This window comes from Camelus dromedarius, chromosome 11 (genome assembly GCF_036321535.1).
Source record: "Camelus dromedarius isolate mCamDro1 chromosome 11, mCamDro1.pat, whole genome shotgun sequence".
NCBI classification, from domain to species: domain Eukaryota; kingdom Metazoa; phylum Chordata; class Mammalia; order Artiodactyla; family Camelidae; genus Camelus; species Camelus dromedarius.
In genome coordinates, this window is record NC_087446.1 from 66,955,623 (window position 1) to 66,969,584 (window position 13,962).

General features: G+C 51.6%; 1 long non-coding RNA gene across 1 annotated transcript; it reads right to left on the reverse strand.

Annotated features, from left to right (window-relative positions):
• Window positions 1-78: 78 nt before the first annotated feature.
• LOC135322419 (uncharacterized) lies at window positions 79-12,617 on the reverse strand. Its single transcript, XR_010382983.1, has 8 exons — window positions 12,503-12,617; window positions 7,456-7,537; window positions 6,700-6,833; window positions 4,072-4,158; window positions 3,574-3,724; window positions 2,399-2,522; window positions 558-675; window positions 79-287 (listed from the first exon to the last, which is right to left on the reverse strand). It is a non-coding gene; the product is annotated as an uncharacterized LOC135322419 (long non-coding RNA).
• Between the last annotated feature and the right edge of the window lie 1,345 nt (window positions 12,618-13,962).

Genomic DNA, 13,962 nt, shown 5'->3' on the forward strand with positions numbered 1-13,962 from the left:
TGCATGTCCCACATACCACCTCTTGGGCCTGTGGCAGAGTCTCTGCTGTTAGACCAATGCACAGGAACTCACATCTTTGCCAGTATATGATGCATCAGTGGACGTCTGGGGTTGGCTGCAGGAAGGTACATGTTCCCGGTCACTAGCTTGGGCCACTAGGGTGATCTCTCTGAGGTCACCAAGGGCGGGCTCAGAGATGGTGTTTTCCGGGAAGAGAGGAGTTGAAACAGGTCTTGAGGGCAGAGCTGTGCTCACCAGGCCGTCCACGCTTCATGTTTTACACAGGGCTTCGGAGAAGTGAAATGGATCCAGCCAAGTAAGACCGGCCTGCTGTACGCCCACCTCAGTCCTGGGCTCTGAGTCAGACCGACTGGCTCCCACCCTCACGGCCCAGTTTTGGTACCTGAATGGTCCCTTTGAGGCATCCCATCAGTTCTCAGGAAGAAGTCTGGCTGCTTCCACCCCATGGCCCTCCCTCCTGTGCTGGCCTCAGGAAGTTTCCTTATTTGGGGAAGAAGGCAGCCCACCCCCTACCCCACCCCTCACCATGCTCTCACCCAGGCTGCAGCTCTCTCTGCCCATCAGAGTCTGGAAAGCCATCCCTCTTCAGTTATGTCCCTTCTGAGATGGACTTGCTTCCACTCAATTCTAGGCGAGGATGCACCATGGAATGCACTGGGTAAGAGAGCCAAAATAAATAATTTCTTCTGTGAGGTTTTCTGTTTATCTACTGGGATGGGCTGTGTGTAGTTTGCTACAGCTATTGGTGTGAGAGGCTAAAACAGCCTGTGTGTCCTTGTTTTCATCTCCCCGCTGTCTTTGGGTTTTCCCTTGACACTCCTGAGACATTTACTTCTTTTAGTTTTATTCCTGTTATTACACAGGGGCCCTACTGACATGGAGGTAAGGTGTTGGGGGAGCAGGACAGAGCAGGGCATCTGTAGTCTTGTGATTAGTTCTCATTGAGCCTATGCCCTGAGCTGTGACCTCCACAAGTGTGTCTCTTTCCCCCCACCCCAATTTGGGTGAGACAGAAGGGATTTCCCTTCTCCCAGGTTGGTTAGGCTCTGGTAAATTAATTTCTCATTAAAAAAACAAACAAACAAAAAACAACTTCCCCAAATGAAACAGAATGTTTTGGGTATATTTCAATAGAGTTATTTTCTCCTTTCCAGGCAGGAAGCATGAGGAGTTATCCTCTGAGGCCTTCATTCTGAGAACAGGACACGGTCCTGGAGGTAAAATGCATGAAAAAGAGCAGGGGGCCCCTCTGACTGGCCCCCTGGAGTTGTCACACTCGGACTTCCCCACGCTGAGATTTCCACTGGCCTCAGGGACCTGTTAAATCTGCCTGCCCTGGGGGTTGTTACAAAAGCGGGTTCTGCCCTGGGAGCTGTGACTCGCCAAGCCTGCCTGGCTGCCTCTCTGTGTTGGGAGCAGATTTTCCCCTCATTTTTCTGGGATCTAAGAAGTACAGTGGGATTGCAGCTCCCTCAGCTCTGGTGTTGTTTTCAGGACAGAAGGAGAAATTTCTGAGCTCCACACGAGCTGGAACAAAGGCTGGAATCCTCCCCTCCTCTGCCTCCGTGCAATAAGTGGCTGTGGTTCTAGCAGAGTTTCTGAAGATGTGGATTTAAACACACACATCCCAGCCCCTACAGGAGCACACAGTCCCATAAATCCCCCCAGTTTCCACTGGTAACTACTGAGCTGATGGGGACACGGGTTTCGGGTCCACAGAGGCCTGACTGCACTACTTCCTCCGTGGCCTATTAACGTGGTTGCTCTGGGTCTTGTCTGAAGTGGCTTGCTTACCGCACCTGGTACATGGGAAACACAAAATAAGTTCTAGAAACTTCACTTTTTCTCCCTCCAGGGCCTTCAAACATAGAAAGTATTAAGTGAACTCAGACGGCCTAGTCACCGCAATGAGGTCCGTCCAGCCTGGCTCTCCTGAGTGATGGGCACTGACTTGCACCTTAACTCGGAACAGTAGGGGAACCGCCTTCTTCTAACTGGGCCTCTCCCCACACCGGGCACGCCCTCAGCTGAGACGGTGTCAACTCCCCCACTGAGGTGTGTGCTGGTGGCTTCAGTGTGACCTGGCCCTGCCGGGATATGAACCTGCAGTGAGTGAGGTGGAGGGTCGGGTGGAGAGGGGTCCCTTCTGGGGTGGCAGGGGGCCCGGTAGCACCCAGCCCGGCCTGGTGCCTGGGGCTCCCTAACACCTCCTACAGCTCCTGGGTTGGCTCCGGTCCTGGCCAATCCATACACCCTCCCAGCATCTTCTCATTAAGTCCCTTTTTGCTTTTATCAGCGAGAAGTGGCTTCTGTTGCTTGTTCAGTGAAACAGTACATAGGGAAACCAGACTATTTCTAACATCAGTAAAATACCAACCTCAGTTATCTCGAAGGGCAGACCGTGCAGCACAAAGGCCTGCACAGGGCTGTGCGAACGGCTTACGTGAAGGGTCCTCATCATCTGTCTTCAGAGATGCAGAAGCTGGTGGTTCAGGTAAAACCTCAGGGAGGGATTGAGGAATCCAAAGCTGGTTGGTTTCAAAGGCTAACTGGTCAGACCAGACCCCTGAGCTGTGGTCAGAAGCCTAGCTCAACATCACGCAGACTCAGCACCATAAGTGCCAGGTGGGGGTGGTGGTGTTCCCTTTGCAGGCTCTCATTGGGGATTCACTGTAGTCCCTTAAATGCAGCAGAGATTCCAGCCCCCTTAGCCCCCACCCTGCGTGTTCCATGACACAAATCCCGGGAGTGTTTAATTTTCATCTTTGTTTAGGAGGATGAAGGAGGGGCAAGAGGAGACATAAATTCATACTGACTGACACAAGGTCACAGCCAGTACCTCCTCCTTGGAGAGATATGTGCTCCCAAATTGGTGGCTGGGGGGCTGGGCGGAGACCCTCCACTGGTCCCAGAGGGACTCCCTCATCTGGCCACAACTGATGGGTTGGACAACAGATCCAGAGGGAGACAGAGCATCTTTCCTGGGAATTTGGAACTGACACACAGAAATCAAGTTCACTCATCTGGGGATTGGCGAGGGGCGGTGGTTGGAAGTCAAATGAAACCAGAGCATGAGAGAAAGTTAGAAGTGAAAGAGAGAGAGACAGAGAGACTGAGCTTGTGAGAGCAAATAGTCAGAAAGAAGGAAAACAATCAGGGGACAGAAGAATTCCAGCTCTTGACTGTCTAGTCTGTCCTAGCCCATCAACGACCCCGCGGGATGGTTAATAAAATTCCAGTTTTGCAGATAAGGATAAAGGCTGAAAGAGGTGGGGGCTGGGTTTGGGTGCACAGTTAATTCAAGTGCCGCTGGACCCCTCATTTCCCATTGCCTGAAGGCACTGTAATCCTCACTGGGACCCCTGCGGTCCCCTGACAGCCCAGCACCCTGATCAAATGGCCCCTGCGGGAGTGGGAACCCCTCTGAGAGTGAAGAGTTCCCTGAACCGAGATGCCATGCATCAGCAGGCTCCTGCACACCCCAGGTTAACATCTCCCCAGCTGTGCAGTCTCCCGACCCACTTCCCTCCCTGCCAGGCACCCCTTCCTTACCACCGAGTGTACTGCAGGAATTCAGACACAGGGATGCCCAAAGCAACACGAGCCCACCGGCTATACAAACAGCAGACTCCCAGCCCCACCTGGGTTCCGAGGGGAGAGTAGGCGTCCTCAGCTTCCATGTGTCTAAGACAATCTTCTTCAGCTGGAGGTTATAGAGAAAAATAAAAGGTCCAAAACATAGTTCAGTGAGGAATTCCTCCAAGGACCTGACTCCAGAGACTACAACCAGGGGTCCCTACCCCCCGGACTTGGGGTGAAGGTGGATTATTGATCAGCACAACCTCCGGTGGCCCAGCTCCTCAACTTGGCTGCCCAGAGTGGGCTGGGGGAATGGGTAAAGCCAGGGCACTCAGGAAGAGCACAGAGGACCTGATCTCCCCTCTCCGCACTTGTAAACCCTTCCTCAAATCTCAAGGCATCTGACAGAGAGCAGCCACCACAATAAGGAGATGCTCCCATTTCTTCACTCACTCCAGTCTGTTCACTTACGTGCTGAGCATCCACTGGGTCCCAGGACATGACACATAGGATGGCCGATGGGACAGGCTTGGTCCTTCCCCCTGGACCCTGTTCAATCTGATGGAAGAATGATCACTCATAAAGAGTTTTTCAAAATTATACAGAGACCAAAGACAAACTGCAGAGTGAACCAAATTTAAAAATATATATGAAGATCCCCCAGTCTCCCCGCCTAAGGTTAACAGCATAAAGCAAAAAGATGTTGCCTTTGATCACCAAGGAAGTTGTCACCCCCTCTCAGGTGGAAAGGACAGTTATTCTTTGAGCAGGACACAGAAGTGCTCCATCGGATTGGACCAGGGCATCTACAGTCATTCAGCAAATGTGTATAAGCTCCTACTACGTACGGGAATCTCCTAACTAGACCAATTCACAAGGTTCTCGGGCTTTATCAGTCAACAAAATAGACATGACTCCCCATCACTGGGGGCTCAGAGTTTTAGTAGAGGAAACAGGCAGCATGTTGGGGGTAGTAAGAGCTTGGAAAAATTAAAAAAAAAAAAAAGAGTGATATGAGCAAACTCCGGTGATGGCGGTGGGGTGGGAGGCAGGCAGGAGGGAATAAGGCAATCCTGGCAGATCTCACGGAGTAATGAACTTGAAGCAGAATAGATCCGGAGGAAGAAGGAAGAGCCGGAGCCAGAGGCCCCCTGAGTGAGGGGGAGAGTGTGGGCAGAGAGGCAGAGCACGCCGGGTCCTGAGGCCTTTGTGACGACTTTGGCTCCTAATGAAATGATGACCCGTTTAGTGAGTTTTGAGGGGAGGGGTGATATAGTCCAACTTAAGCTTTTGTGTTTGTGTTTTTTTGTGGGAGGTAATTTATTTATTTTAATGAAGGTGCTGGGGATTGAACCCAGGATCTCTTTTTTTTTTTAACATTTTTTATTGATTTATAATCATTTTTGAACCCAGGATCTCTTGCATGCTAAGCATGCGCCCTACCACTGAATTAAACCCACCCCATCAATGTATGCTTTTGCAGGCTCCCTCTGACTCTGTGTGGATGAGAGATTGTAGGAAAGCAAAGATGGAAACAGGAGGCTATTGGTGTCCAGGAAGGGCTGAAGGTGGCTCTTAGGAGGGCGGGGAGCAGGGAGCAGGTGGTTAATGAAGACAGAATACCCAGAATTTTCTAACAAGCTGGATTTGCTGTCTGTGTGTGTAAGAGAAAGACAGAAAGAACATTGTTAAAACATCTGGACCTGGACAATGGGAGGGATGTCCTCTCCATCCACAAGGGATGGGACAAGGTGGGGCTGAGCAGGTGGAAAGGGGCTGGTATCAGCTCAGTTCTTCAATGTCATGGTTAAGGTGTGTATTACATATTGCCACAGAAATGCCTAATAGGTAGAGGAGTCTGTTTTCTTTTTCTTTTTAACATTTAAAAAATATAATTTAAATGTATTAATTGTATTATGTGAATGATTTGGGAAGTTTGTTTCATGCCAAGGTATATGTTATATATAGCCAAATGGAAAATATATCAGAAAGGGGAGAAATGAGGGCTTTCACATAAACTGACTGTCCATAACGTAGGTAAAATTTCAATAAAACCAGTGTTCAGTGCAAAAACCTCATCTTGGTGTTACATAAAAATAAATGAAAAAGGACTATGTTAATGTATCATTATTTCATGTTACATAATAGCCCCAAACAAACACACTGTTTAACTATAAGGCTTGTAGAAATGCTATTCGCTTTTTTCACATAAATACAGAAATGCAGAAAGGTTCTAAGGTAGAATAAGCATCTTAGTGGAAATAATACAGATTTGAGCATTTTACATGATATATATATTTACTGATACAATATTTGGAAAAGTAATTACATAGTAGAACATATGTATGAATGTGAAAGCAAGATTAATGAAAGAAAAAGAATGTGAGTCTCAGGGATAAAGGTCCAGATGGAAAGGGCAAATCAGGGAGTTTTGGAGAAATCGAGAAATTGATGGCATGCCAATTTCCAAGGCTGGGTTGCTTCCACCAAAGGAATAGCAGAGAGAGAGATGAGAGGCCCAGGAGCCAACCCTGGGGCACACCCACAGTGTATGTTTGGGAAAAAGAGGAGACATTGGCAAAGGACCAGCCAGTAGACCAAAAGCAGAAAACAGACAGAGCGATGGGCTGGAGTTTAAGTTAAGCAGGAACACGGGGGAGGAGGGATGGAAGAGCTGGGTCAAATGCTGCCGAGGGTCTACGCATGATGAGGACTGAAAATTGACCGCTATATTTAGCAACGTGTGGTCACTGATGGCCTTGACAGAGCAGTTTCCATAGAGCGAGGGATCAGGGGAAGAGCCAGAGTGGGTGTAAAAGGGGATGTCTCAAGAGAAGATGCAGACAGTGAGTTTAAACAACTCCTTAAATATTTGCTGCAAAGACACAGGGTGGCAATTGGTGGGGGTGAATTATGGTCAAGGAGTGCTGTTTGTTTCTTTTAAGAAGATGGACGTTTATATACTGATGGGAGCCAACTAGCAGGAGAACAAAATAGATGAGGTAGTGAAAGAGAGGATGGTTTTGGGAGTGACAACCCAGAGAAGATGGGAGGGATGGGGCCCTGGGGACTTTTCGAGGAATTGGCTTTCGATGTTACCTGTAATAAGAGGTGGGGCACCGAGAGTGAGGTCACAGACAACACTAGGTGAGCGGATGTGCTGGGAGTTGCTTGTGAAACTTCTCTTCTGTTGGCTTGTTTGCTTGTTCAAAGTAGAAAAGTAACCTTACCAGCTGAGGGATGAGGAGGAAGAAAGAGTTACTGGAGCCATGAGAAGAAGATAAGAAAGAGCCTTCCAGGGAGAATGGGACAGTGAAAAGAGCAGGGGGAGATGGGGGAGTGCGCTCCCAGAAAGTTACATTTTCTCTTTGACGTCCCCAAATGTGTGATGTGTGATTACCCTTCCTGCTGTCTACGAAATAAAAATTAATTATGGTTCAGAGGAAATGCTATTTCATTCTAAGAGGCTACCTGTTTCTCAGGAATGGCCATCTTAAACTGCAAATATTACAAAAAATGTTGAAAAGATGAACCTGTGTACCTAAAATCCCCTATTTTCTATTAATTTGGTTACTATTTAATTCCCCTATCAATAACTCATAACCAATACTGCCATGATGGAGGTACACTGATGCTTAAAAGGAAATGAGATCTGTATCCTTTTCCTAAATTCCATGGCTTCCTTAATATACAGTTCCCCTTGGAATTTAGGAATGTCTGGTATAAGAAGTGAGAAACAGTTTGAGAAAATCCCGGCTCAGAATTACACAGCACAACCGCATCTCAGAAGTATATACAGCCGTAAAGAATTTTAGAAGCAAAACTCCGTAACTACTCTTAAAGACTTTTGCAAACCTGGGCCTGCCCAGATGTTTCCAAACTGGAAAGGGACTCCAATCACTTGCCTGGTACCGGACCAGAGGCTGGCCAGCCTTTTCTGTAAAAGCGAGAGAGTAAATATTTTCAGTTTTGCAGATCATTTTGTTGTAACCATGCAGGTCTGCAATAAGAAAGCTAAGAGGACTGGGAGACAGGAAACAAATGGGCATGCCCACACCCTCCCTTCCACTCAGGGCAGCTTCTCTGTGGTGGGCAGTTTTGCCACAATAACTTGTTTCTTTGTTTCCATTGGTTTCTTTTTTTCCACCTTACTGCTCAAGCTCAGAAATTCAGGTGGTCCTGGTCCTTCAGCATCCATGCAGAGAGAAGGCTGAGTGGGGTTGGGAACCCCACCTGATGGAGGAGAGAGATTGCTGGGAGGGACACTACGGTGGCCACCATGACACGAGACAATCACACCTTCTGGGGTGAAAGGGAATGAAGACAAGGGAGGGACAGAGCAGTGGAACCCCTAGGTCGCCTGCCAGGCTTTCTCTCCCTCCACAGCCACCCTGGGTGCCTGGGGGGTGTTGGGATTCAGCTACGGTGATTAGGCTGAAGGGACTCAATATAAAGGACCATCCAGCTCCTCACTAGTTTCCAAACGCAGCCCCTCAAAGTCCACCCTCTGAGTTTCTGGAACTCAGCTGGAAGAATAAATGAGCAGGCCAGATCCAGAGCCCAAGCCAAACACGACGGTGGTCACGTGGGGTTTTAACCCCATGCTCAGTGGTAGGGGACGCCTTGCAAATCTGCAGAAATCCCTGTTCCACCTCATTCCTGGGGGAAACCCCAGATCTCCTTCTGCTCTGTCTGTTCTTCTCTTGATGCTATTGTCCTGGATGGATGCAGAGTCTTTGAACCTGGCCCTCCAAACGTACATAAGCAGCCTGTTCGATAAAACAAATTATGCACTTTTTCACATTTGCCAGTTTTTTGATTCCAGAAATTTTGCGGGATTCATTCTCACAGTCTCCTGTGCCCCCACCACTTGGTGGCCCTCTGCTCATGGAAACACCATTTCCCACAACTGCACCCTGCCTCCCAGCTGGTCAGAGGGGAAAGTCCCACAAAGACACAGGTGTTTTTGAGGATCCTGTCCCCCAGCAGAAAGCCTACTCCTGGAGCCACGGACAGGGATCTGGCCTCCTGAGCCGCTCAGCTCTAATTCAAAGCCTAAACTGGGGGCCCCGAACATTGCTGACTGACTTTCTGAGTCACCTGGACTGGAGGGGCCTGATTTTTCTTTCCAGGAATGGATGTAGTGCAGCCTCCATTTTCAGGGCTGATATTGACGATGGATCTAGTTCCCCCCACTGCACCGCAGGAAGGAGAGGCCCTTCCATCCCACAGCTTGGAAACCCAGCCCAGGTAAGTTCTGAAGCAGTGTATTGCTGCCAGGTCCAGTATCCCTGCAGAGTGGCCTCTGTCCCTGAATGAGCCCCTTACCTGGGCCTTTTCTGCCCCGACACAACCACACCCCAGTCTGTGCCAGAGATCTGGGGCTCTGTGTGTCCAGGGCACACAGTTGGGACCTGAGCCAGGTGTCCCCTGGGCCTCAAGGGGGAGAGGTCTGCCTCTGCATCAGGGGAAGGTGATCCCTCATGGCTGGCAGGACGCTCTCAATATGGACCTCCAGGCGCCCAGGGAGCAGTTTCCCTGCAGGTGTTAGAAGCCATCATCAGGAGGGCAGGCCCCTCTTTGTGCAGACCATCCCGCAGTGCTGGGCCCACGTGCTGACCACAGAAACCTACATGTCCCCAGGTTACCCCAGGCAACCTCACAAATTCGTCACTTGGTGACCTGGGTACCACGGGATCATTGGCCATCCCATGAGGGTGGTCCTTGCAGGCATGGACTCCAGGTGCTCCCGTTAAGAAATCCCCCTGGGTTTCTGTGGTCACAGAGCCCACACCAGAAGATTCTAGTCCTGCAGTGACCACCACAGCAGTCACCTCCCCTGTGCATGTCCAGGAACAAATGACAGCAATTTATTGCCAGGAATCGTGATGAACAAGGGGGTGGGATTCCATACTAGTTTTAGGATCCTGGTAACTCACTCTGCACCCCAAAAAGCATCCATGAGAAATGTGTTTATTGGGATATCTGTGCCCCTAGAAGAGCTGTTCCTCAGGGCTCCTGGGACCCTCCAGCCCCTCTCAAGTTTCTCAGAGCTTGGGTCTAAATTTCTATCTCCCTCCTTTGGTGTACAGCCACCTGTGTCTCGTGATCACAGGTCACTTTATTGCATGACTTGGCATGTTCTTAGTTCTCGTCCTCCACCCCTGCACTAGACTCCCACGATGTTCCCACTGACCCTTGGCTCCCTGGGTGGGTCAGGGGGCCCTAAGTCTGCACCCTTCACTCTCCTCCTCTACCCCCAACTCTGAGGCCACCCCTAGGTGGACTGGAAGGTGTTTGTAAATGAGTCTTACACAAGGACATGACTGGACAAAGCAGGGCTCCACCCCCGGAAAGCACACCTGCTCCCTTCTCTGATGAGGACCCCACAGCCCCACATTGCCTCCAGGGGTCTACTCAGCACACAGTCCCCCAGTTCTGGGCAAGGCGTCTCCCTGGAATCCTTGCTTCCAGGCAGAGTCTCTCTGTCCTTCTGAGTTTAGAGTTGATCCCATGTTCCTGAGCACCAAGGTGCCCAGCACAGACCCTTCACTGACCTGGAGAGACAAGGAAGATATGTGGCCACAGGTATCACAGGACACACCTGCTGGGACCCCAGGCCAAAGGGCCATCCTTCTGCCTTCTCAGGTGTGGATCCCGTGGTACCTTTTTGCAGGGGGCCCAAATGGGGTGTGGGGCCCAAAGCAGTTCATGGGGCTCTCTGGGCAGGGAAGACTTGGGCCAGGCAGCCTTGCCTGGTTTCCCTCCTGGGGCACTCTGAAAACTCCTGCTCCTCTGGCTGTGGCTGGAGGCCCCCCAAACTTCAGGGCGGGGCCCTTTCTCTCAGCCTCCACTGCCTCCAAAGCCACGCTGGAGCTGGCATGGGGAAAGAGCTTTCTTGCCCTCTTGTGGCCAAGCTGCCAGAGGTGGATGCTGCGGGGAACTGGAAAGAGTTAGCAGTTGCTCAGATGTGAGTGGTTAGGCAATTTGACACCCTGTCAACTAGCCTTAAACATTGGAAAGAGGGCTTTCCCTGGAAAGCTGGAAGTTACTTTCAGTAATTTGTTTAAAGATTTCTTTTTTTTTTCCCTTAAAGACTCATAAAACCTCTCCCAGGTCATTCCTGGTATGGACCATTATCCAGGGATCAATCGGGAAATGCAGGAGGAGAGGGGTGGGGGTAGGGGAGAGGGTAGGGGAGATCAGAGCCCACAGAGAGGAGATGCCCCTCCCAGGAGCCACAAACTGGGCAGTGGCTGCTGGCATCCAGCTCTCCTGTTCTCAGGCCCATTTCATCTGTGGGGTGTTTCCAAAAGAAACAATGGTGGAAGGGCCATGGAGGACCCCTAGACCTCCCAGAATAGACAGGGGGAGCAGAGTCACCATGCTGGCCCAGAGCTTGGAGACAGACCTGCAGTGGAGACCACAGGTCTTCTGAGAAGCCAGTTTCGAAATAAAGGCAGTATGCGCTGGAATACCCATTTCGAGCAATTTCTTCATCATAGACATGTAATTTACATAGTTCTTCTCACCACGAAACTGTGTTCCCAACACGCTACATGAATGACGGCTTCAACACACATTCATTTCTGAGATGTGAACAAGTGTAGAGCCGCTCTTTCGTCCAGCATAATGGGCATGGTTACACCTAGGAAAGCTTACCAAGATTTCTCAGCAACAGCCAATTTCGAAATAAAGGCAGTGTGCGCAGGAAAAGCCGGTTGGAGTGAGGGCTTCCCCATACACATGTAAGTTATATAGTTCCCCTCACCATGAAACGCTGTTCCCAACATGCTACATGCATGAAGGTTTTGACACACATTCAGTTCTAAGAAGTTAGCATGTGGAGAGCCGCTCTTTCATTCAGCATAAAAGGCCTGGTTACACCCAGGAAGATTTACTCAGATGTCTCAGCTGGTTCCTTCACCCAGATTCAAAATAAAGGCCGTTTTTGCTGGGAAAGCCTGTTGGAGCGTGTTCAGAGCTGTTTCGGGCTCTGTCCCAGCTGGAGGGTGCAAACCCCAACCTCCAGAATGAGGGACCAGGACCCCACCGGCCAGGTGGTGTTGCCTTTGCTGGGGAACAGTGATCTTTGGGTTAGATATTTTGCAGCTCTCTCTAAAACCTGTTTTGACTTAAGTTTGCATCCTAGTCACCAGTTTCAGGGCAACAGAAAAAGCATATCCTACATCCCTTTGCACTGAAATCTTCCCAAAAGAGCAAATATTTGCCCATGAAAATACCAGCTGCTCTTCTAAGGCCCCCTAAATACCCAGCAGTGTGGCCGGTGCACTCTTGATCAGGAACAGGATGAGAGGGACCAGCGGTCTTCCAGCAGGCTTGGCCTGGTGTGGCAGCTGCGCTGTGGGTCCGTGGTGGGAGGGCCATGCAGGGAATCCTGTTTGAGGGGCCTCTGTGCACGTCTGCATTATGCTCTGAGGTTTCATACAAGGCTCCAGGCATCCTAACTGGTCAGATACAGCCCCCACCCTCGGGCTGGAACCACCAGGACCTCAGTACCTGTAACAGGGACGGTGCCCGGTGTGGGGAGAGGTCATGGGACACTCCGGGGGCAGGGGTAGTGGTGCTGGGGAAGGCAGGGGTTGCAGTGAATGGTGGAGGGAGCAGGGTCCCTTGCTTGGGGGTGAGAGTTCTTGGGGAGACCACAGAGCATGGCACACACAATCCCCACCCCATACCCCAAATTCCTAGCCCCGCCAACACAGGGGCTTCTCTGAACACTCTCACCGTGGCTAGCCTGTAAGACCGCACCTAACCCGGCATCTGGCACCCCTGCCCTATCTCCCCTCTTAGGACAGATCCCGTCTCCTTGGAAACTGCCCAGCAGCGTGAATTCAAGGCCGGCAGCGGGCCTGGAGAATCTGCACTTCAGGTGCCCTACCTGGCCAGCCGTTTGTGCCTTGGCTCAGTCCTCTATCTTGCCCAACGGCAGCCTGGGTCCACGTCCGGTGCAAGGGGAGGCCGCGGAGCCCAGGCTGAGCCACACACACGGACAGGTGAGGGTGTCCCCGCCCCGCTGCCCCACCGCCCCGCAGCCCCGCCCACTGGTGGCAGCACCGCCCCAGCATCCGGCCGGCGCCAGCTGCAGGTGAGGACGTCTGCCCGGCACCGCCCGCCCCGGCCCCGCCCAGCTGCCCCATAAGCCTCCCCCCAGCCCCCGTCCTGGCCGAGCCCTGGCTCCCATTGGCTCCGCAATTTCTGCCCTCTCACGTCTAGCCTCGGGAGGACACAGACGCAAGCGCTAGAGGAGGGCCCCGCGGCGTTGCCATGGCTACATGCGCCGCGCTCTGCGCGGGCAGGTGTGAGCTTCTGGGGCGGGCAGCGGGCTCCGGAAGTGTGCAGCTACCCGGGACCATGGCGGTGCTTGCTGCTGGGGCTGGCGGCTTGCTCGCCTGGGCGACTAGTTCTTGCCTGGTCAGTCGGCGGCCGACATCCTGTCTGGGGCGGCGTCCCACAGATGGTAAACGTACGGCCGCGCCGTTGGCGGGGCCAGTGGACATGGACCGGGGTGGGATCCGGGTTGGTGTGGCTGCCGGGGAGGCGCTCTGTTGCCAGGGAGCGGGTTGGGGCGGGGAGGACAGGGCTGGGGCACAGCCTCGGGCTTTCCTCCCCCTCGGGCACTGGGGCTGGGACCGCGAGTCCGGGTAGCCCTGCTTGGCCGCGGCCTCCCAGAACCCCCGGGAAGGGCAGGCGGAGGACCTGACTTTTATGAAGCGGGGCCTTATCCGGGTTTTGAAGAGCCCCAGAATCAGATGTTTGAATGGGGTGGTTTATCAGCCTTGTTTATCTGCAGGGAAATTTCAGTTCCATCCAGATGTTGGCTCCTTCGGTAAAACTCAGGAATAAGACAAGGGTCATTGCCGATTAGCAGTTATCTAGGGCTTGACTCAAAATAGACTGTGCGGGGTGTAGGGATGGTAGATGGGCCTTCCCTCTCAAAGTTGGCAGTCTTCTGGGATTAGAGGCCCCAGTTGAGGATTACATCTTCATCTGCGGTAATGGAGGTTGTGGGAACATTAACACAGAGAAGGGAGGAGTGTGGCTGCGATAACTCATTAAAGAAGCCAGGACCCTTGCCTGGCTCTTGTGTAGGAGAGTCTCGCCTAGGGTAGGGCAGCAGTTATCAAAGTGTGTCTGAGGCCCCTGAGATGCAAGACTATTTTCATAGAAACGCGGGTATGTCACCTGCCTTTTGCACACTCTTGCACTCCCGAGTTTCCTGTGGGGATTTCCAGGGAAAACCTGGTCTGTGATATCACAAAACAGGGAATTTAGAGGCAGATAGAATTCAGAACTCACCAGTCCAAAAGAGTTTTGCAGAAATTAAAATCACTGCTCTTC